At 37.9% G+C, this 25,651-nt stretch overlaps 1 long non-coding RNA gene across 1 annotated transcript in view; it reads right to left on the minus strand.

Annotated features, from left to right (window-relative positions):
- Positions 1-12,132: 12,132 nt before the first annotated feature.
- LOC139706222 (uncharacterized) overlaps positions 12,133-25,651 on the minus strand; it is a 75,281-nt gene continuing 61,762 nt past the window's right edge. Inside the window, exons 3-4 of the long non-coding RNA XR_011707857.1 lie at positions 12,431-12,533; positions 12,133-12,284 (exon numbers count right to left, since the gene is read on the minus strand). This is a non-coding gene — a long non-coding RNA (uncharacterized lncRNA). The remainder of the gene's footprint in view (positions 12,285-12,430; positions 12,534-25,651) is intronic.

Genomic DNA, 25,651 nt, shown 5'->3' on the forward strand with positions numbered 1-25,651 from the left:
GTGTGTGAGGAGGGAGCACAGCAAAGACACTGCTAGAGACACCGATTAAGCTAATTCTATTATTTGTTTCAGGGGTGATTTCAAAATGGTGCTTCTTTGTGATGCTCTTGCAATAACAATATTCTTTTTATTTTCCTTGATCTTTCATAGCCTGTGGATATTTCAGCTTGCAAGGTAAAATAATGTTTTTGCTCCATGGCCAGATTTTTAAATCCTCCCTGGCTTTGCCATGACACTAGATAAAAAAAGAAAACAACAAACACAAAAATAAACTTTGTTGACCATTGGCACTGAGTCACACCTCCTCTCTCTTCAAATCCCCTTAATTTCTCTCTACACTGACTTTGGTTTGGAACCCTTTACCTAACCAATTTGGAAGAGCAATCAGATTCCCAACTGGCTGGCCAAACTTGCCTCAAGTAATTGAGTTTTATGAACATAGCACACCTACTCGTGGTAATCTTGGAGATACTAAGTGTTCTCTCCAGACATCTGGGACATAACCTGCTGGGCTCCATTGTGCTTTCTGAATTCAGCTTGTCCACCCAGGAGACAGAGAGATGCCCTGTGGGCTGCCAGCTGACAAGGACTTCCAGCAGAGTCGCTTTCTTAAGAAGATGGCTGTATATTTGTCTGCCTCATGAAGAATACCTTACTACGTTTGGAAAATTCAAGACAGAATGGACAAACCAGGTGTAAATTGGAGTTTACTTAATTGCCCTTCACTATACTCCGAGTTCAAAATAATCATTCAATTCCACTTCAATATGTTAACTTGTCCGGGGAGGTTTGTTGTTCTTAACTCTTGAATTGATTCTCTATGTCAGAAATAAAGGGGTACAGAGCTCTCGTGTGAGGCTTTTGGTCATCTGGCTTCAGGAATTGACTCTACATGGCTGATTTAATGGTCCCAATTAGATCTTGCTTTGGGTCACACTAATGCTTAATTGCCATATCTGTCACTTACTAGGTGTATCACTTTGGGTAAATAATTAAGTTCTTTTAAAATGGAGCTCTGTAACTTATACCAGACTAATCTGAGATGCAAAGGGCATAACTACACTAGAGCAGGATTTAGCATAAAGGACACACTCAATGCATTGCTTTCTTCTAAAAGGACTGAGAGGGGTTTGAGGAGAGCTGCAGAGCAATTGTGTTGACGTGCTTCTCTTCCTATCAGAGTTTCTTCCAGGTAATAAACTTTTCTTACCCAAAATAGAGCATATAGCAGATGCTCAAGTTTTATTGGTCAGACTTATTAAAAATCGAAACAATTTGATTCTTAATTTTCACATCAAAATTGCTTAAGCAGATGTGGAAACTAACAAAACACAGATATGATATGAGAGACTGAAAAAACAGAATGGGGGTGGTGACCTTGTTTTTTTCCTTCCTCTGGCCTAATAACTTTTGAGGCAGAATGGGGCATGTCTATGGATGTGAAATGGCTGGCCTATGGCACGGCCAATCCATTCCTTTCAGCCTTCTAAGAATTGATTTGAGTTGCAGCCAGATCAATTTGGCTGTGGCGATTGGTATCGATTGTGTAGACGGGCAAAAAGAATGGATTTGCCATGTCACGGAATAGTTCATTTGCCTCTTGTAGATACTATAGTAGTCCATGAAAAATTGCACAGTGGTGAAAATCAGGAAATGAGGCCTTTTCTTCTGATCCTTTCTTATCCTCATCTTGTCCTGTGTGACCATGAGCTACAGAGCTACATGTAGATACTCCCATGGAGCATTTCAGCCTGTTCCTGAACTCATCTTCTCTCTAAAATTACTTCTTAATTTTCCTTGGGCACTATGACATACACTTGAATGGTCAACATTCTTTAGCTTCCCTTTCATTCGCCTTCTTTCCACCCTTACTTCTGTTCTAATTGTGTACCAAATTTTGTTCATACTTAGGAATTTATCTTAAATTTCTCTATTTGGGTTACTTTGTATGGATGAACATTTCATCTTTACTTTCTTGGCTGACTTGGTGTGGCACAGATGAAGAACAGCTCATCAAATTGCATGTTGTTCCTTCATAACCTAGAGTTGTCACTGAGAAATAATAGCTTAGCTGGGGGCTGCATTCTCTAATTTCTGTTTACATGTAGATGAGGCCAGGTATATAGTTCTAATTAATGAAGTGTGAGCAGAAATGATGTCTGTTCCAGGCCAAGGTGCTTGAGAAGTGGATGTATCTTCTTCAGTCTCTGTCTCTGTCTCTGTCTCTGTCTCTCTCTCTCTCTCTCTCTCTCTCTCTCTCTTTCTTGCCCCCTGTGGCTAGATGAGAAGACTGAGGCTTTGAGGGACAGTGGAACTCGCAGGTGGAATGACATTAGATACCTGAGTCACCATGTGGAGGAAATATACCAATATACCTACTAGGAATATCTGCATTGAACTATTATATGAGCAGGAAACAAATTTGATGGTTTTATACCACTGGAATTTTGGAGCTCGCTGCCATCATGCCTTTCCCTATGTGTTTCTATCTTTCTAAAAGAAAAACAACAACTTCCTTATTTCTCTGTACTAGTCTCAGTTTTACCATACATATAGATTCAGTTCAAGCTTTATTGCTAATTAGACTTTCTTAATTATCTAAAACCAATTTGTTGTCTCCAGTTGTTGAATTTCTTCACTACTTATTTTCCATATCCTATTCAACCCTTTTATGTAATTATCTTTTTGTTCATTGTTCCAACAATTACAGAAGTAAAAGTCTGCTATGTTCCCAATTACTACTAGATACAAAGTTGAAAACTATGTGTGTCCTTTCCCCTGGAATTTAGCATGAACTTGTTAAAAGAAAAACAAGTATAATGTCTTTTATTTTATTATAGTCTCCACAGTGCTTCATGTGCAGGATATTATTATTAAATGCTGTACGGTTTTATTTCTTATAGTTATGCTAATTAATTTAAGAGTACTTTTAGTATCTTAACAGAAAGGTCTACAAAAACTCTAAGGCTGTGATACCCCAAATCAGTAAGAGTGCTGTCTATCATATTGAAGGGAAGGATCCATTTGTATCATTTCTATGGAGCAGGCTTGGGAAATTTCCAGAAATCCATCTTCTGGTTTCACTTCTAGGTAGAATTTACCTACACATGTCTAGGAAGCAAGATTTAGCTCTCCCCATCCTCACAAAAAAGAGTCAATTTTTTAATAATAGAAGATCCATATTTTTCCACCCTTAGGCAAGATAAGTACTAAAACATGAAAAGTTGAATTTTTAACTTAGAGTTTTAAAGGATTAGATGTTTTTCCTATTATTAAAAATAAAGTAGGTGGTAAGAAACATGAGAATGTTGGAGACTAATTCTTTCTTTATTTCATAGTTTTATGATATTTGGATACCAATGAGCTCACTTCAAATGACTAGATAATGACTCACATTTCCTTTTTATCCTTAACAATATCAATACTCTTCTTTCTCCTTTTCATAGATTTTTTTTTCAGTTTTACTTTTGTTGTTGGCTGACATTGAAGAATAATTTCTTTTTCGTACAAAGAACAATCTGAACTTTTGTAGCATAAATACTATGTTAGAAAAAAAAATGCTGTGATTTAATAACAGAGAGGCTGCACCAAGTAATACAAGACTGAACAATGGTCTTGCTTGAATTAGGATAATCTATGTCTCCAGATAGGGTATAAAGAAGTACAGAAAAGTCAGAAAGATATATTTACAATAAAATTGACTAATGGAGAGAATGGAATTTAAAGTAAATTCAGCTTCACTGTAACCATATTGGTATAAAATTCTAATAAACTGGTCAAAAAGGAGATAAACTTGAGATCATTACCTCATTAGAAAAAATAAATTCCTCATATTTTTGTTTTAATTAAGATAATAGCAGCATTATGGATTGCAGCAGTCATTTTGAAGTGGAATGACCAGAACAGATTGTGATACTTTAATAATCTAATAAGGAATGCAATGGAAAGATCTTTGAAAAGACAGCTAGCTGCCTGTCTATGAACTGATGCATTCTAAAATGAATTTTATCTCTGATGCCAGAAGATGTGCCCAAACATAAAAGGGAAAATTAAATTTGAGGAGGAGGGCATCCCCTCTGAAATAATGCCCCAACTCCATTTAGTTTGTGGCACAGTTCATCAGAATATTGAAATTCTCAAATGTATTGTTTACACAGAATTTATATGGGCTGGAGCATGGAAAAAAATTGTTTTTCTGTTTATCCTGTGTAAAATTAAAAGATGGCAAACTTAATTTTTGAAAATAAGTTCCAAAACAAGGAAAAATGATTGTTACTGAGATTTAAAAAGAGAACATCAGAAGCGTCATTGTCAAATTACAAACTCCTTTTATGAGGACAGGTATAGAACGAACTTAGGCTGCTGCTGGTAAGATCAGAAACATCACTGGAACATACTGGAATAATCACCTTTTGGTAGAAATCATGTCCGTCTTCCTACCTGATACTTGTAAAAATGAACAAATCTGCTGTGCTTGAAAGAAAAATAACAATGATTCACATTCAAAGCTGTGTGCCGAAAGTATTGATTTCTCTCTGGTATGTTTTCTGTAACTCTTTACTAGATGTCAACATTTGTTTCATCTTCTAATTTTTATAACCTAATTGTTCCATAAGGCACAATAAGCCTTCCATGACTGGAGTCTTTGCCTAACGATCTCTACTGCCTCCAAGGTGGACCCACCATTCACCCCCCACCATTCACTGTCTCATAGCTGTGATGTTTTTTACTTAGGTATTCTCCAAAGTCTCTTTTTCTTTTAAAAATCATACATTTTCAAACCTTGCTGATCTGGTTCTTGGATCATGGCTCTAAGTCCCTCAGTTAATGTGGTAAAAGTCAGTTTTGAATACCTTAGAAACTTTCCCATTCATCCTGAACACAGAATTATTTCAAAAGTTCCATATAATGAAAATATTCACAACAAATATTTATCCTCTGGGCAAGGCAAGATTTTTCAAGTACTCTCTCACCAACCAAATTTTTTGTCAATCATGGCTTAATCACAGAAGTAGAATATATACAACATATATGTTATTTAATATATGTATACACGCTCTTATGAAATGCATTTGTTATTATTTTGGCTGTGGGCTGTTGTCTTTTACATGGGAGCTTAGATCCACAGGGTAAGCAGTTAGAAAGGGAAGATCACCAACCAGCTGGAACCTATAACATAAAATGGAATCCCACAAGGATGACCTGAACCCTGCTTGTTCCCTTCCAGGGAAGGTAGATCAAGATCAATGGTGGTCCAGATATTGCTATGTGTCAACGAGGTGAGTCATGAGAGCAGTCGCAGAAGTGCCTCATGGTTCCTTCTTTGCCTTCATTCACTCGAGTAGCTCAAGTGGAGACAAAGTGGTGTGTGGTTTATATTCTCAGCACAGCATCATCCTATAGTGATGGTGTGCTTGGTATTCAACACGTATCTCTTGAATGGCTCACGTGGCCGTATCCTTCTTTTAGAGAATGCATGTTTGCTCATTAGTGTTATACCTGTGAATCTATCACCATCCCGCATTTCAACAGTGGTTAAAGCATGTAGATTCTAGCACATACCTATTTTTGTTTTCAGATAGGTGAGTCTTGATATATCTTACAAAAATTAATAGTGCCAATAGATTAATCACTAATAAGTTTCACAGTGGCCTTTGATAATGTAGCTTAAATTTAGGGACGGATATCTGGAGAAAAAAGTACAAATGGAATTATGAAAAGTAGATGAAAATTTTTTGTTTAGCATAGAAAATATGAGGAAAGACAGAGCCATACTGTTATAGCTCCTGCTTCCAGTAAATCTCATTTCTTTTAGCCGTAATTATGAAAATCCTCTTGAGTATTTCAGTCTGTTGTAAGCTGCTTCGCTGTTTTTCACAACAGAGACAATTTCAGTTATCTTAGAAATCTGGAGCTGTCTTCAGCTCGATGCCCAGAAGAATCCGCTAGTACTGTGCTCAGGGTCAATTGTTGCTTAAACTACTTTTAGAGTCTATTCAACATGACAAGCAGATCAATCTTTTCAATTCAGAACTGATGAAATTCTACATTTTAGAAAGCATTGCCTGGAGAGTATGAATTCAATAGATGCTTTTTAGGACCATTTGGTATTTCTTTTGGCTATTTTACTAGGGCTTCTCCAAATGCAGAATGGTAAACTCATTTGGAGCTTTTAAACAGGCTTCTTTATCTCCATATATACAAATTGTTCCAGAGTATAAGGACTAATTTAGAGCCTCATCCTATAGTATAACCAAGTATTGATGTTTATTTTAAGTAGTTTGTGTAAAATAAGGAAATTGACATTGCTTTTGTATTTATACTTTATTTTGAAAACTTTCTCATCATATGCTAAGGTATGCAGAAAATAAAAAGCTAGGCTAAAATATACTATTTCTAGGCCATGGCAGGTAGGCTGGAAACTTAACTTGGTTTATCCATGTAAATTTGTATTACAATCAAAGTACTTTCATACTAGAGTTATACTAATTATATTTGGATATATATTGGTAGAAGAGCAAATATACTTTAGACAGAGAGTGGAAGAGAAATAGACAGATGCAGGATGAATGACTGTACTGTAACCAAAAGTAAAAAAAAAAATCAATTTTTTCTAAATGTTGCTAAAATAATGATTTATCTACTGAATGAAAGAATTTGCAGAAAAAACTGGATTTTTTGTTATGTTTCCTGAAATTGCTGAATTAATTGACTTTTTGATAGATTAACACAGAGTACACTTATCTATTTTCACCTGGAAGTTGAGACAACAATGTGAGATTTCAACACATGAATACAATGTATAATGATCAAATAACATGACATTTTCTTTATTCATCTGTTGATGGATGTGTTGATTCCTTTCTATTTCTTGGTTATGATGAATAGAGCTGCTGTAAAAATAAGTATGCCCAAATCTCTTTGACATACTGATTTTGTTTCCTTTGGAAATCTACCCAGGAGAGGGATTCTGGATTACATGGTATCTATATTTTTAGTTCTTTTTGGAAACTTCATATTGTTTCTATAATGGCCATATTAATATACCTTCCCACCCAAAGTATATGTGTTCTCCTTTCTCTCTTCCATCACCAGCATTTGTTGTTATTATTTTTTTGATAATAGCAATTCTAAATGGGAGAAGATAATTTTTCATTATTATTTGATTTACATCTCCCTGATGACTCAGTAGTGTTGAGAATTTTTCCTCCAGATGCTTTCTGATCATTTGTGTATGGTCTCTTGAGCAATGTCCATTCAGATCATTCATCTATTTTTTTTTTTTTTAAATCAAATCGTTTTGTTGTTGAGATGCAGAAACCTCTTGTCTTAATAGCTGCTGATTTGAATATCAATACCTTTATATATTTCATTATTTTTCACAGAGTTGCTGTTGTTTGCTTTCCATTATATGTAAAGTGTCATTAGGAAATGTTGAAATATGTGTCCAACAACCCTCTGCCTGTGGATGTATCAGCCATGTCACTTAAACCTGGTGGCTGGCAGAAGGGAATGCTTTGAACCGTTTTTTTATACTCTGCCTTTTGATTGGTTGATGATCTGCCTTCTTTTCAGGCTGCTGAGGCTGCAAAAGGAGTGCAGAGAACCAACCAGCCACTAAATTTTGAAACACTGAGGAGGTCAGAGAAGCTGAGGTTATTATCATCTCTCAGCGAGCATGTAAAGCATTAAACTTTTTCAGCCTCATTTTTGCGACAGAGATTTTGACAAGAACATAAAATAAAAACCTCACAAATTCATGCTGGTGACAATGATTATAACATGACCGGGGAATGGTATAAATGTCAACATTTCTTGAATCATTTGAAGATTGTGATCTCGCAGACCTCTGCAGACACTGTAAATGACGAGAGTAGAATTTCCCCACTTATGATTATATTATTGGAAGAGGTGAAGGGATTTCAATATAACACCTGACAAAAAAAGAATTTTAAACTCGCCACCAAATTCAAAGGAGTAATAGATCTTCACAGAATTGTGACGCTTATATCTAAATCCTCCGGCAATGTACATAATGCAAGCCTGATAATTTTTGAAGATCCTCTTTCATAGAGCAACATTTTGACTCAAATTTAATGTTGTGATATTTGTTGATTTAAAAGTATTTTACCACACTTCTCTGTAGCAATTATGTATGTTATTTAAAATGTATAGTTAGCTTCTCTTTACCAATGGTTTTTTTAATGGAGTCATTTTTGGTTATAGAGTAATGTTCTTTGTGCAGAGTAGCCACACCTTTTCTGGCTATTGCAATGAAATGGATTCTTTTAAACACTGTAACAGAATTACCAGATTAACAGAAGTCAGTGTTGGGGTGAAACTTGAACCAAAGAGAAGCTAAGTTGCACATAAAACAAACATGAGAAAGCAAAAATCATTCATTATCCTTAATATTGACATTTAAATTTCTTGAAAATGAGCATTTTTTTTTTTTTAACTGCTCTTTTCTGATCTTGGAATGTTTATCTGAAAAATCAAAGGAACCACTAGGTGTTGCTCTAAGACAGTCTCCTATCCACAAACCAGCAAATAGCTTTATGGTCTTGAGATTTCATCGGTCATTATGATTTCCTTAAAAATGCTAAGATTAAATCTGAGGCTTAGAAAATTAGCCTTAAATAGTATCATGATCATCTATTAAAATATGAATTGCATACACACATGTACCCCTCCCCCATGCCTCTGAGATGCTTTATAAATGCAAATCAAATGCAAAATCCTGGGCAACACTGATACTTTGGTATTAATTTGATTACCAAAACAACCAATTTTGACCAAAGCAATCACCTATTTTTTTTTTCCTTTTGGTTTACTTAAGCAGGCCTCCTCAGTTGATTTGGTTGTGAATTACTGGCATTCCTGAGTTGAGGACTTTTTCTAGCATTTTTGTTGTAGCTGAGCTTTTTTATCCTATCAAAAGGGCTTTTGGATCTGGTAGTGTGACACCCATTCTCTTTTCTCCGTTCTCCTAATAATCCAGTAACCCATCTGGTACTCTGTGACACTTGGCACACACGCGAAATGAGTTTTCTTGCTTCACTGATGCTTCTCCATAGCTGAAAACAACTCTATGCTGCAGTCTGGCAAATTTAGACTGATCATTGCAAAATCCAAGACTAGGTTTTTAGAAATGTTGCAATATAAAAGGGGGACGAACTAGAAGAACTTTGGGGAATGATACTGAATGATACCTGGCTCCTGCACAAAGTTCTTGTGGGTTTGCATTTTACAGGGATCTCTAGTGTTGTGAAGGAGAAAAAGATGTCTGTGCTAGTCTGGTAAATAGCACATGAAGATGGCATTAAAAGTGAGCAGTAGCTGTCTCTTTGAATCAAATAATTCATGATTTCTTATCTTTTAATTAGTATGTCAAAATATAAAAACTAAACTATGGTGAATTATGCTTTTCTTTCCATTCCATTTTTTATAAATACCTGGGTAGGCTGTTTACCAAAAGAGCTTGTGGAGATCCTTCCTGTATCATTTTTGATTCCCATATTTGGCTTAGATCAACAATTGAATGTATACATGAGGACTTTAATCTTTTCCTGTCAAGGAAAAAGGCCTATTGATCTAATACTTCTTTTATATCATCAGTGATTATATTGTCCAACATTATATAGATTTCTTGAAGAATTGTAAAATAAAACCTTTGCAACTTAAAATTTATTAGATTCTTATTTTGGGGGGATCATTTTGCATATATAGTTATTCCTCAGTAAAATATTTACAGTGAGTCTGTATATACCAATACGTTTGGTGTGAAAACACTTTAATAGAGAAAATGCACATTTCTTATTTATCTTGAAAGTTACCAGTGATGGATACTAAAAGACAGGAAGCTTGTCAGTTATATAGTTATTAAGGAAATGACTTCTAGAATTAGGGAGCTTGGGATGGAATCCTAAGTGCTATTTTCTAGTAAATTAATCCCTGTAAAGCTTCAGTTTTTCAGCCGTTAAACTGGGAAAACAATAGCACCAGTCTCATGGTGCTATTGCAAGAATGACAAGAAATGAAACTATTAGAACCTAGCTCAGTGCCCATATGATGGAAAATGTCCAATAAATATTATCTTGAACTCCATCTCTCTGTGGATCTGTGTACTTGGTCTCATGGAGAGTCACAGTGTTCCCCAGAAGTGACTGTTGCAAATAATTGAATTTTATCTCCTTTAAAGCATATTTTCTGTTTTACTCCTTACTATTGAATCTTTTGAGATATAGTACATGTTTGTAAGGTTTGCTGTTCTGTATAAACTCAGCACAGTTCAAGCATTTATAGATAGCTCAGGACCAACAGAATGGAGAAAGTTTACAATATTCTTGCTTTAGTAAGATTTCCGGCATTCCTGCACAATAAGGTATCTTTGCCTTCCCACCAGCTCACACCACGTTGAGGTACTTTTTTGTGTTCTTACATCTGCTTTGCAATATTTTCCTCTCTTTTTACTATGTGGGAATTGGAGATGGAGAGGGGAAGTGGGCCAATGTGTTGAGTGGATACAATAGCCTCTGGGGAACCATTGCTCTCTTTAGAAGGCAGGTCAGGTAGAAGGAGAGGAACTAGTTCTTAGCATCCGTGTTGGGTTCTGCCGTTCTCCGGAAGATCTTCTCAGAGGTAAGGCCAGGGCTTTATCTTCCTGGAGAGTGGAGAAGGGAAAGGAGAAATAGAATTGCATTTCCAAGTGCAGTGTGTAGGTGTCTGGCATGCTCAGCCTCTCACACCTAACACATCTACAAGAATCTGTGCCTTTAGCATTTGGTGCATGCATTTTTATCTATTGTCACTGATGCTTTAGGCAGTTTTTCTCTCTTTTCTGGAAGTTGGCTGTGTTCTGGATGATGGGGTTTGGCAGGTTGATAGCTCTGGGTCAGTGTGGTGTCTCATTCTCTTCTTATGGACCAAAGGTGAGAGACTTGATGCCCACATACTGATTGAGAAGACATTGTCATTGCCAAGAAATGCTACACCTTCATCTTCACTCCTGTGTCCCCTTCTTTGGAACCTCTTCTTTCACCACTGAGCTCATCCCACTTCTGTCTCTTCTCAAACCTCATTGAAATTCCAGAGCATTGACCCTTCAAGTTTTCTTTGTTATCATCTTCTTTTTGTTTGTTTGTTTGTTTTTATTTCCTTACTAACTCAAGCAGCCTGCATGGTGTTGCCATAATTGCACTATTTAAAAAATTAATCTCCTATCTTTTCCATATTTCTATTTCACTCACCTAAACTATTTCAACAGTATTTCAGTGTAATTGTTTTGACTCGTTATTGAACAACATCAGGGTGAGAGTCTGAGTGCAGGAAACAGATCTAACAGATCCAGCTAACTGTACAGGCCGGGGACAGGAAAGACACCCCTACAAGGAGCAGTGATTCCCTTATTTGTCACCAGCAGCCAGCTGCTGTTCCACACCACCTGTCACTGCTCTTGTTTGGCTTCCTGGCCTCCCACAGCCTCTTCATCCTAGCAAACCATTTCATCTCCCACCCTCCAGAGAACACAGAGGCCATTACATGCTTCTTAACCTCCCAAGTGCCGCCTTGCCCCATCCATTTCCTTTAGTTCAATGGTTGAGAGTTCTCTTCCCCTGCCTGAAAGTGTTCTTCTACCTGTGCTCTACACACCATTCCCTTTTGCTCTGTTATGGTTGAGTGTGTCCCCACTAGTTCATGTATTGGAAAGTCAATCCCAACTGAAGCAGCATTGGGAGGAGAGGTCTTTCAGAAGTAGTTAAGTTGTGTCCCACCATCAGGAATGGGTTGCTATTACTGTTTGGGGAGTGAGTGAGTTTTGGAAAGCATGGGCTCGTTCTAAAAGTAACTTTACCCCGCCTTCTCTCTTATTCTCATAGTGTCTTTTGCCATGTTATCACACAGAAAGAAAATCTTGGCCAAATGCAGTCCTTTGACTTTGAACTTTCCAGTCTCCAGCATTGTGACCCAAATAAATATCTATTCTTTAAAACTTACCCCATTGGTGGGATTCTGTTATAGCAACACAACATGGACAAAGACACACTCTTAAGCACCTCTGTTCTGAGTGGTATTCTTTCTTACCTCTTTCATCAATTCTTCCCTACTGAATTTCTTTTTTTTTTTTTGCTCTTTTTTTTTTTAAAATTTCAATATTTATTTTTCAGTTTTCAGCGGACACAACATCTTTCTTTGTATGTGGTGCTAAGGATCGAACCCGGGCCTTCTCATGGTTCTCACTGGCCAAGACTGGGTCAATTGGAAAATCAAATTATGAGAGTGACCTGTAGAATAAAATAGGAATTCATGAGTTCAAACTGGTCTAAGAAAATGCATGAAATAAATAAATAAATTGAGAAGAAAAAGCTCTTTCTTAGATCAACAAGTAGAAAGCAAAATTAAATTAGAAAAATCAGAATTTGGTAGCTACCTTAGTAATTGTTTCAGGTAAAGATCATCTGTGGATGAAAAAATCACTGGGATAATGTTCTTAGGAATAACAGTATATTTATGTAGTCCCAAGGAATTTTTTTCTGCAAGACAAAAAGGGAAAATTAGCAACATTACAGAAAGGAAAATGGGCAGATTCCACCTTAACTGAATGATCACAGCTAACATGGCCACTGGTGGAACAGATGGGTGTCTGTGCTTGCTTCTAGGACCCAGGGAAAAAGACACGCCTCACTGCTGCATTTTTTCTGTTCAAAATGCAGAACCTGAATATAATAACGAGAAAACCTCATATAAATCTAAAGTAGGGTGAAGTTTATAAAAAGAAATGATCTCCAGTCTTCAAAAGAATCAAAGTTGTGAAAGAGAAAGAAGGGACTTCTAGATTAAAGGAGAACGAGGAGGCATGACATTTAACTAAAACCTCTATGCATTTCTGAGTTGGAGTCTGAATCAGAATTAATTTTTTTTCTAAAAGCTTATTAGTAAGACAATTGAGATCAATTTGTATGAGTTCTTTAGCTTTGGCAATAAATACAGTGTCACTGTTAATGTCCTGATTTCAATAAATGTGGTTAAGTAAGAGAATTTTTCTTTCTTATGTTTTTTTTAAGGAAACACATTAAAATATTTAGAATATTTTGTGTCGAAGGGGTATCATGCCTGCAAGTTACTCTCAAATGGTTCAGGAAACTCACTACACATATAATAAAGCAAATATGAGAAGACGTTAACATTTGGAAAATCTATGTGGAGAGTAGGGGGGATACTGTGTACTATTTTTACAGCTTTACTGGAAGTCTTCAGTTGTTTTGGAATACAATTTTTAAAAATCCCTACTATTCTACATTTCTCTCCAGATACTACACATTTAATACATATTCTCTGAATAGCCCAATTTTTTGAGAAATGTGTTTTGTTCTTAAGGCATCTACCTCTTTATGGCCACAGTCTAGATAGCAACTGTAAGCTTGTGAAATTATTTACTTCAAGGTAACCAGAGATCTCCTAGCTGCAAACTCCAAGGAAAACTTCTCAGTACAAGTCCCACTTCATTCCTTGATAGAGTTTCCTTCTTGAAGACTTCATTTTTTTTTTTTCTGAACTAGATTCTTGTAGTTAAGTCTGCATGTACTCCTTCCATAAGAATCCTGTCATCAATGGTTCCAAACTCAATGTGTCCCTTTATCTTCCCTCTCTAGTCCCTACCTGCCTAAATATTTCTCTTCCTTCTTTCTGTACTGGGGAGTGATATTGAAGTTCATCCATTTACAGGATCAGAAACCACTTCCCCCTTATTCCATATCAAGTTGGTCACAATTCCTAACAATTCTTCTCATGTCTATCTTTTTATCTTTATCTTTATTTTTTTGTATGTCTATTGTTTTTAAGTTGTTTATTTTCTTGGCTAGCTTACTTAACTATATGAGAGATTTTGTTGTTGTTTTGAAAGTGACATGTCTTTATTGGCTCAGTCTATACCTGGCTGGGAGGTGGCCTTGGGTCTAGGAATTTTGGGTTGTAGATTTTGAACTCAGAGGATTTTGACTTGGGGTTCCTACCTCTGTAAAGTCAAGTGGGACACTGCTATGATCTGCATGCCTTGTGAATCCCCTAAATTTATATTTTGAAACAGTCCCTAAAATCATGGTATTTGAAGATAAGAAATTTGGAAGGTAAATAGGTCATGAGGGTAGAGCTCTCACAATAGGGTTAGTGCCTGGGTAGGGGGAGCCCTAGAGAGAGCCCTTTCCCCTTCTGCCATGTGAGAACTCTGCAAGAAGATGCCTATCTGTGAACCAGGAAGCAGGTCCTCACTAGACATGCAGACCACTGGCATCTTGTTCTTGTACTTCCCAAATCCCAGAAAGGTGAGAAATAAGCTTCTGTTGTTTTCAAGTCATAAGGTCTAAGGTATTTTGTGTAGCAGACTGAATGGTCTGATAGTCCTCATATCCCTGAGATGCAGATTTCCTTGTTTGCCACAAATAAGTATAAAAATGCATACGAAAGGACTTTTGTGCTCTTCAGATGAGATAAGGAATCATGGTCATTGTGGAGGATTATGCCAGTCCTAGTTGCTGTATTCTGCTGACTGATCTACATTCTGAAGTGCACTTATTATACTGGCTCTTTGCATTTACTAAGTACATCCTGTCACTGTGGTAGGAGAGAGTGAGAATATAGCCAGATATAAGGAGTAAGGATATTCTGCTGGTTCAGGTAAAATGTCTTTCTCTGAGCACAGAGATCACAAATGTGCTCATGTCTACCACTTGGCATTAAGTAGTCAATAACCATGTCAACTACACTTTTATTTACAATAATATGTAGCATCAAACAGGACCTCTACAACTCCTTTCTTGTATTGTATGAAAGTAGCTCTTCAGCTCCTTAGCTTTTTCACTAGTTTACCAAGGAACAAATGTGCCTTGGTGGAGATTCAATAAAATCAATTAATTAGGCAACCCTTTTAAGCAACAATGGAAACAGGAATCAGGAGCTGTGTTAATGCCTTGTCTTGGGCAAGACAATGCTCAGCACTTGCTCATGTACTAAAAGCACAGTCATAGGTCAGTATTATGTTTGCTGAGAGACTGAATGGTTATTTTACTGAATGGATGTTGCAGCTCTTGTGTCAGGTTTTATATAGCTAATTTAATCGTCGCCAATGGCAACAGTGGGGGTCATGTCAGCTGCTGATGCCATTTATGCTGCTGAAGCAAAGTCTGTGCCAGCGTTTCCATTAGAAATCTCTGTTTAAAAGAATTATGACTGGATAAAGAAGCAAATAAAAAGAAAAGCTTTAAGAGTTTTGAAGATGTGTACATAGGACCACTCGTGAGTAAATTTGCTCATTCATTTGTTCCACAGATTTTTACTGAACACCTGCTATGTCCTAGCCACTGTGCAGGTTGCCAATGAACCCAGATCTCTGTGGAACTCACAGTCTAGTCTGGAAGACAAACACTGAGTAAATAGCAAGTTAAGTAATACAATACTAATTGTGATTAAGAACAATGAGGGGAATAGCTGCTGGGAGAGATTGAAGTGAATGAAGAGATGGAGGCAATAGATAGAAAAGGTCAGGGAAACCCTCTCAGATTGTGATATCCAGACTGAAAATTGAAGGTGGAAAGAAGTTGTGAACGGTGGGTGAGTCCTAGGCAGAGACTTGCATAATGGAAGCTTCTCAGCCTAGCAGGGGTTCTGGAGTGTTCAGGGACACACTGAGCTGGCTTGATTGGCAGCACTGGGGGTTCATTTTAGTGGACATGAATTTATAGTGAAGCCAGGACATCCAGTTGTTTGTCTAGCTTATTTAGAAACCCAGGTATAGGCATGGACAAGATGGAAAGACAGTTGGGTTCATTCAGATTTTTTAAAAAATTATTTTTCTTTAGGTAAGTGTGATGGCAAAGAGAGAGGTAGGAATTTGAGGGAAATGTAAGGAAGGGCAAGGAATAATTTTATGAATCGATCTTAGGATCTAAAATGAAGGAATGAAAGCACAGCCAGGAGGTATTGTATACATTGAGAGTAAGCAGCAGGGCAAATGAAATGATGCCCTTGGCTGGAGAGGTAAAGACAAGAACCAAGAGGAGGCCATGAGACAGAAAGAAAGGAACATTCTTGGTAACGAGAAGTCATGATTATGGACATGTATATAAAATAAAGACTTAGAGGACCTAAGGTGATGGTGTGTGTCTTTTTGCAAGTCTGTCTACATACCAGTAACTTGGGAAGCTGAGGCAGGAGGATTGCAAGTTTGAGGCCAGCCTCAGCAACTTAGCCAGATCCATCTCAAAATAAAAATGAAAAGGAATGAGGATATTGCTCAATAGCTCAGTGGTAAAGCACCCTTGGTTAAAAAAAAAAGTCTGTCTACATAAGTGGTTTTATTTTCTCTACATTTGTTCTAATCCTTTCATGTGCCCTTATATTTTACTGTTGAGGATTCTGGCCACCCCCTCACAATCTAGTACTGAGCTCCATCTGAGTCTGTCCTTCCAAACCTTGAAACCTTTTCAGAAAAATCCATTCTCATTAACACTTGTTTCTTTGCCCTGTTCCCTGGATCCTTACCAGCTGATATGTTAGTTAACAAGAGAAACAAATTCAGTTAAATATTAATTTGGGATGATAGTTTAATTTGTTATTCCAGATACCACATTTGCATTTTAGCAGAGGCTTTTAATAACAGAAAATTTCATCTAATGTAGGAATTCAAGCCGGAGAAAGAAATATTTTGGTACAGAACTTTTTTGGCTTTATGTCAAACCATGGAAAGAGTTACTGAATTCATTTATGTGTAGGTTTAATCCTGAAGATGATCAGATATAAGGGTGTTTGTTTTAAAGCTGTAGCAGAATTGAAAACATACTAGAATTCAATTTCTTTACTTTTTTTTTTTGTGGTAAGGGAACTAGGCTTAGAAAACAAAATGAGTTGCCTCATCTAGTTAACCAGGCAGCTGTTTAGACATTTAAGCTCCAGTATATGCCACATAACACTATGTGTATACTTCTCTATCTTATCTACCAGAGGTATTCAAATCAAACCTACCCAAATAGACAAAAATCCTACAGTCTTCTAAAAAATGCCCTGTATAATGTTTATAAATCTGTAAGGCCAGGAAATTATCCATTACAATTCAGTAGAAGGTAGTGGAAAAAGCACCAGTTTTGAAATGAGACACGTGTCTGATCATGGTTATGGGTGATGGCCTCTAAGATGGTACCCTGTGGCCCTCACTTCCTCCTCTTCACGCCTTTGTGTAATTCCCTGCCCTTGAGTGTGAACCCAGGGACTTGCTTTTAATGAAGAGAATACAGAAAATATGGAGGAATGTCATTACACTTGAGGTTATGAAGACTGTGACTCCCATCTTGGGAACCCCTTTGCTCCCTGTTGGAGGGCTTTCTCTGGGGAACCCAGTTGCTAATTTGTGGAGTAGCATGGGGAGAAGTCTACGTGGTGAAGAATGAAGGCCAGCTAACAACTACATGTATGAATTTGGAAGTGGATTTCTTTTCTTTCCTCCACCTGTATCTATTCCTCTGAGCCTTCAAATGAGATTGAAGCCCTGGCTTATAGTTAGTTAAGCTTGAGTGGAACCTCACGAGGACCTTGAGCCAGTGGTACACCATAAAATTGTGCCCCTATTCCCAGCCCACTGACACTGTGAGATAATGAATGTTCATTGTTCCAAACTGCTTTAGTTAGTCCTGGCCTTTCTGGACTTCAGTGTCTTCATTTATATATGTTCCAAAATTGTACTAGATCACCTTTGAAGCCATATAATTATCTATATTTCTTGTGCATTACCACTTTTATCAATTCTATCTTCAATGATGATGATTAGCCACAATTTTTCTAAAAATAAACTTTGAAATAGTAAAAGACTTTAAGAAAGTCTGTAGCCTCCCCTCTGATACATTGTGTGAAAATAATCTGAAACTCTTGATATCTAAGATTTGATTTTAGCTTATTATTCTCTAATGCTAAATTTACTTAATTTCTTTGAAATTAAGTGGAAGTTTTGCAAACACTATCATATGAAAGTGTATTTTCCTTGCCTCTGCTTAGGGCTGCTTCAACAGGGAACAAAGCATAGAGAGTGCACGGAGATCTCATTGAGTAACACTACATTGTTAAACCCTGTTCACTCAACATTTTATTCTTTATAAAATGCTACAAGAGAAAACTGTATAGATGCATTTTTGCCAATACAATTTGACAGTATCTTTGTAAAGTTTTAATTTTAAGGATATGATTGGTTTGTATTTGACAAAACAATCACAAAGACTCAGGCTATTTACCTCAGGAAAATTGAAACTTGAAGATTATTTCAGAAACTTGTTTTCTTTGTCTATTTGGACCAGGAAATTCTGACATGGGGATGTCCATATTCTCAGAAATTATTTCCCCTAAACTTGCAGAGGTCTTTCACAAGGCACCCACTAGATGGCCAATATGGTCTTATTGATTCATTGATCTAGGTCCTGCATATGTTTTCTAAATACAACAGAACCACTCTGTTGGCATGCTGGAAGAATGATGCCAATTAGCTCTCAGAGAATCCTGGACTCTGTTCTGTTGTGGTAGTTCTATATGACAACTCATTAAAAATAATGTGAGTGCTATGTAAAACCTTCTCTGGGTATTGATTTCTACTTCCCAATATGTTGTATTTGAATTGGAGCCCTTATTTTCTCCACTTTGTGGGATACTGCTTTATCTGTAAAGCCAAAGAAATGTGTTTGGTTTGGTGTGTGCGTGTGTGTATGTATTTGTGTGGCATGGTGGCTAATTTCCAAAGACAGGGTTGTGATGTCTCATATTAGCTTTGCCATTTCTTTGTGTTATTAAACTCAGGAAGTTAGCCAGGGATGGGGATCACATTATAAAAAAAAATGTTTATAATTATTAATGCCAGAATGGTTTCAAAACAGATATTTCAAAGCCAAAAAAATATAAATACAGTCTGTTTTTAAGCAGTGTATACACTGTTCTTTATTCTCCCTCCTGTGAGCTCTCCTCATTTTCAGTTTTCTGCAATATGTTAAAGATGCTAGACCTTAGCCACCAGGGTCCCAAATCCTTTTGGTTGTTCAAGAATGTGCTTCTGACCATCAGTGGGTGCAGAGTGCTGGGGTGCCCAGCAGGCCTGCTTTCTTCCCACCCTGTGCTGTCTCCACCATGCTTCTGTGCCAGCTCAGGCTGCTCTTGTCCTTGACAGAGGCCGTGGACTGAGAACACTAACTGCTTGCTGTGATGGCTCTGTGGGTGATGAGGTCACCTGTGGCTCAAGGCTCCTCGAAGACCCCCAACTGCTTTCAGCTGGGTCAGCGACCAGCTGTCAGCTGGGAAGAGTCTCCTGTCAATGCCAGCTTGGGGGAGAGTCAGAGTGCTGACCCAGAGGGGAAAGGGCAGAGCTGCCCAACACTCGCCCTATTTGCATCCTAAAGACAGAGAGTGAGGTGACTTTGGGAAGCAGCCCTTCCCCCCCACTAAGAGGCAGATGCATTTAAGGGGGTGGCAGCACCAGGCAAGGCAGAATTCTCCTCCTCTGTTGATTCACTGCCTGACTTTAATGCCGCTCTAAATGCCGAGGCTTGCCTTTATTAGGAATTGCGGCGAGGGCTTAATGCTGCACTTCGTTGATTTTTTTTTTTTTTATACTTGGTCTCATGAATCCTTCAGCCTGATAGGTAATTTGGAAATAAGAAAATAAATAACTTAGGTTTCTTTGCAGAGATAGAAAGAGGCTTTTAATCCTATAATGTTTTCCTCAGTCACCACCAAGCCTAGGGAAGAGAACAGCCTTAAAGACAGAAAGCTTTTGCTGTGATTTGGCAGCATGTGTCGGAGGGAGAGAGCCTGAGAGCATCATAAACAGGAGGGGAGAGGTGCTCCATAAATATGCGGGTAGTTATTTATTACAAAATAAATTATGTATTGACATGAGGAATTACACCATAATTTTCTGTTTGAGATGGTACCAAAGTAAATTGGTTTCTATCTAAAAGGTCACATGGAATGCTGGCTTTGTGTTCCCGTCATGACATTTGCCTTATTGGCATTCAGGTGCATTCCCTCTGCTTCATGCAATCACTGTCTCCTTTCACTGTGTTTACAGATAATCCAGCAACTTTGCAGGCCAAATGGCTTTCTGAATATGAGCCCACAAAGCATTGAATCAAACAGCCTCCTGCTTAGAGAGTTTTCAGCCCAGTTCAGCCATAAGGCAAACATCAATAATTGCTTTAGAAGGGAAAGTGACAGGAAATTGTTCATAATTTGCCATCACAATAATTAAGAGTGGCTAGGACTATTGCAACCACTATTTAATTTCCCCTTCTTTAAAATTAACTCTGTTATCATCACCAACTGCTCTGTGGTGAGACCCATTAACATTGTTTGTCTGAGGGCTTCTATTCCTAGGAACAAATCATTCACTCACCTCCATGTGGAACCTAGGATGCATTTTGATCTGAGCTATTTTACTTTTACAGTAGGGATGTACATGGGTTTTAAAAGAGTATCCTGAGTGCTAAGCTATTTTTGAGTACTCTGCAGGCCTCTCCTGAAACATACAGTCCTGCAAGTGGCTTAGAACAAATAGCCATGAGACTTAAAGCCAGGGTGAGAAAAGAAGGAAAACAAAAAATGTTTTAACCATTGCTCAGTGGTCTTCATGCCTGATTTGGTAGGTAAAGGTTATCAGAAAAGTCAGTGCAAGTGTGCTTAGAAAGCTTAATGACATCTCTCAACTCCCTTGGCAGGCATCTCAGAAAGGGAAACAGGTTATTAGGGGCCAAAATTAGAAACCTCATCTTTGGTAAGTGAATTAATTAGTGTCATCCTGGGTTTTTACTGCCCATAGCTAGAATGGCTGGACATTCTGTCCTGGATGTCATACTTAAAGCACCATCTGAGGACTCCAAAGTCACACTGTTCTCGGTACTCCTCTCAGGGTGCAGCATATCCTGCCCCTCATTGCACTAAATTGTGCGTCAGAGTCATCTATTTTCCAGACTTTAAGTCCCTTGAGGTCAGAATTTTGAATGTTCATAGTGCCCTGCATGTAGCATAAAGCAGTTGCTGAATCAACATTTGTTGACTGACTGATTGAGTGGGGATGATTGACAGTGCTAACATAGAAGCTGGGAGGAAAAGGCTGTCCTTTCAGTGTGGTCCAGTGGGCTGTAATCAACTGTCCCACCCAGCTCATAAGCACATTGACGGCAGAAAAGCAAATGAGATTCTATTAAAAGAATAAGGGAGACTATTATTATTAAATCAAAGTTTTTCTAAATTCCTCATTTATTAATTTAACACGGTTTTTGAGGGCCTAGCACCTGCTGGGCTGTGTTTCAGTTACTTGAGATTCAAGGTGGGCAAAATAATCTATGCAGCTAGGGAGTTTAGATTTTAGTACAGGCAGGCAGACGATTAATAACAAGCATAAGTAAATTGAATAGTATGCTAGAATGTGACCCATGGATGAAAAGAATGAGGCAGAGGAAATGGGGTTGGACATGCCTGTAATCCCAGCAATTTGGGAGGCTGGGGCAGTAAGCTTGAAGCTGGTCTGGGTGACTTGATGAGACCCTGTCTTAAAATAATAAAATAAAAAAAGAATTGGGATATAGTTCAGTGGTAAATCATACCTGGATTCAATCCCTAGTACAAAAATTAAAAAAAAAAAAGGAGTAAATGGGATCAGAGTGCTAGAGGTGGATGTTGTGTTGGGTGCTGATAGGTCTTACTTTTAAATAGGGTCATCAGGGTAAGCCCTATTAAAGCATTTGGGAAAAGACTTGAAGTCAGCATGGGAGTTGCTATGAGGTGGTAGAAGAAGAGCAGGCAAGATGTGGGAACTGCTTGAGCAAGACCCCACATTGGTGGCAAGCTGAGGTGTTGCAGTAACAGCCAGGACACTTGGATTGAGGTCAGAGGGGTAATGGAGCGCCTGATCAAGGGCTTGGTGGACCATTGTAAGGCCTTTGACTTTTACTCTGAGTGACAGAATTAATTTAATTCACTCCCTCCTTTGGACTTGGAACTCCCCTAGCACATTTGTACTTATATCTATTTCAGCCAAGTAACACATCATGTTAAACGGTTTGTGTCTTTTTCCCTTGCTAGACTCTCAGGTTCTAATGTTATTTTCCAATCTCATTCTTCTCTGTTTCTGGCCCAGAGAATGCATGCACATTATAAATGCTCCATTATTGTTTGTTGAATTGAATTATAACAACAACCAAATCATAGTAGCAGGAATCGCACAATGTTATAAAATGAATATGACTCAAACTACAGATAAATTCTGGGACAAATGAGTTGGTAGAAGAATGCATTTATATTCTTCAGCTATACAAATGCTTTTCTGATAAAGTCACTCTTCTTTCTCTTTGGTGCTGTTCCTCACCACTCTGTTTTGCAGCATTGGCTGCAAATACAACATAGCCTCCACCCTTCTCCCTAGGAAACCTCTGGTGGTTAAGTTGCTGGCTTCATGAGGTAGACCTGTGGATCTCAATCTTGAGAGGAGATCACTGGAATTACTGGAGAATTTTATAATATGCTGTGGCTTCATCACACAAGCAATTGAACCAGAAGTTCTGGGGGTGGGACTCAGATGTGAGTGTACAGATGCTCTCCCACTTATGATGGGATTATGCCCTGATAAACCATCATAAATTGATGATTTATGCCAACAATGCCAACAATGCATTTAGTACAATTTAATGCCAACCATGCATTTAATACCCTGAAGATAACAAACATTGTAGCTTGGTGACAACTGCGGAGACTTGGCTGGAAAAGGGCCCAAATTCAAAATTCAAAGTATGGTTCCTACTGAATGCATATTGCTTTGGCCCTATCATAAAGCCAGAAAAAAAAGTAAGTTGCATCTTCATAGGATGGGGCACCTATATTTTAAAAAATTTCCAGGTGATCCTGATGTCCAGCTAGGGTATAAAACCATAATCAGGGGCTGTTGTAGGCTTTTGGATGGGATGCAAGCTCTCCATGAACACCTTAAATACAACAAAGGGAGTATTCAAGTTGCTGAAGCACTTGATTTCTGGTAGAGACATGGCTTTTGCATCATGGTGACAACTCAAGAATGTCTTGTCATGTAGATGTGGAGTGAGAGAGGAGAGGTTTGAAAAAGGTTTTCTGTTTTCTAGGACAGTAATGTATTTGTAAATTAAACTACCTGAGATTACTTACAGAAGTTGTCTTAGGTCTTCTCTGGGAGGAACACACAGTTGAGTGGTCCTGTCAAGGTGAATATCTATTCTGAGAAGCAGCATTACTGGTCTCATACCCTCATGGATGATTGAAACAATCTTGTACCTCAATCGAGTACCTGCCACAGATTGAGTACTCTTCCCCAGAGGTTTAAAACATTCTAGTCTAAGGGTTGGGAAGGTATGTTGATGTCCCCCAATGTAGGCAACTTGTGCATCATCCAGTCACCTTGGACTTGGTATAAAGTGTCAGCTACTCCAGTGTAGCTGGTTCTCAGCAGCTCTATGGTCTTGCTTTGTTTTAGCCTGAGAGTGAGCCCTATGGTCTTCACTGGCAATCTTGTTCACACATATATTTTCTCCTTGCAAAGTGTTACAGCAGAATTCTAAATATACCTGGGAGACATTGTCCTTAATATACTCATAGTTTGAACAATTATTCTTGCCAGAGTAGGACCATGTGTTATAAGGCTCTGTGATTATGTGATAAATTAATTCTCTGATATCTTCCGTTTTCTTTTTTGTTGTCACTAACCATTTTAGAGTATCTACTATGTACTCTATTATATCTTGATAACACAAGAGGAATAATCTTCTTTCAGCTTACTTTCTAGGCAAGGAAATGGACAGCAGAGCAGATATTCAGAATATAATACACGAGATAACCAAACAGGGTGGGAGATGGGCAGTAGAGGAGGGTCTTTTAGCCTATGGCTACCATGAAAAGCAAGGAGTTAGAAAATGCATCAGGGTTTGGAAAACAAAATATTTTTGAAATGGAGGGAGTAATGTGATGGAGGTAAGTCTAAAGGCATAGATCAGAATTAAGTTGTACAGTGTCTCTGTGACATGTCAAGGAATTTGAACTTGATTCTGGAAAGGTAAGGTGGTGTAAATGAAAAAAGAATTACACACTTGAACTCTGTAGTCAATCTGATTGAATTTTGGTGCTGCCATTTTTATGTAATATCGTGCTAGTGATTACAAATAGCTCAGTTTCTGTTTCTTCATCTATAAAAATAAGCATGACAATACCTAGCTTTCAGGATCAATATGAGGGTGAGATGGCACAATTCTCATGTGACAGTAAGGGCAGCTGTATGGTAGGTTCTAGAGCCTTGCCATCCAAATACAGGAGAAACTACTCACATATGGCCACTTAAATTAACTAAAATTAAATAAAATGAAAGGATTTATTTCTGGGGTGTGGCAGCCATATGTCAAGTGTGTGATGGCCATGTGTAGCTAGTGGTTGTCATTCTGGAAAGGTCTTATATAGAACATTTATATCGCCCCAGAGAACTGTATTAGACAATGCTCTTTTTTGGAGAGATGTTTCCATTGCCTTCCTAAAAGTGTCAGTATTCTAAATTATGTAGTTAGTCTGTTGATAGTATGTATTTTATAAAGTTTTTAAAAAGCAGTTTGGAAAAATAGGCTTAGATTAAAATTGGGTTTTGCTCTGAGTTGTCAGTCAAGAGTCAGCACAGAGTGTTCTGTTGTCATGCACCAGCCACCCCTAAATCCTTCCTGCAGCCGTGCTGCCCATCCTGACTCCAGGCTTGGAATTATACTTGGCTGTCTTGGAAATGGTCAGTGAGGCAAGCAAGCTGCTCCAGAGCTGAGACACAAGTTTCTCCAGGGAACTTACCCTGAGATCTGAATGGTATTCTTTATGGGATTGCCCATAGGAGCGACTCATGCCATTTCAAATAACAGCTTAATACATCCTGTTCCCTTTACTGAGGTTTTGTAACCCAGAGCATCAGGGATGATGGCCATTTCTGGTGACAGCTAGACACCTGCACTGAATTCTCAATTCACTTCAACTTAGATCACTTGCCCAGAAAGAGTGTATTAACTTCCAGTTTCTAGTTAACTTTGGTATTGCTCAGGGAGTTAGCTAAAGGTATAAGCACAGATCCTATTTCCACATGGAACAGTTATTTTCAGGATTAAAAAAATTCAGAGGGATTGTTCAGAGGATCAAAGGTATAAAACTTGGTTGGTCAATTAAAATAAATAAGTAAATAAAGGTTTTCTTAATCACTTTGGGGAAAAAGAAGGGTTCTTGCTGGCAATTGTATCATGGTACTATATTACCGCATAATTTATTTTGTGTACATAATTGACTGTTACTTGGGAAGTAAGAAAGCCATGTGGAAATATTAAAAAGAAGTCAAGTGAGAGATCAGCTGGGAGAAATTAAATCCATCATTGTGTAAATATAATAAAGGGAAGGGAACCTGGCATTTATTGAGGCGTTTATATGCAAATGAAGTTAGCTGCCAGGAGGGAAGTTCTCTGCACCCTGAAGTGACTTGGGGAATTTTGAAGAATTGGCAGAGCTTCATTTGGCTATGAAAAAGTGGTTGGGAATAAGGTAAGAAGTTGGGAAGGGTTTTGGACACAGGGAAGATTGGCAAGGTTGCAGA

Source organism: Marmota flaviventris, chromosome 6 (assembly GCF_047511675.1).
Source record: "Marmota flaviventris isolate mMarFla1 chromosome 6, mMarFla1.hap1, whole genome shotgun sequence".
NCBI classification, from domain to species: Eukaryota; Metazoa; Chordata; class Mammalia; order Rodentia; family Sciuridae; genus Marmota; species Marmota flaviventris.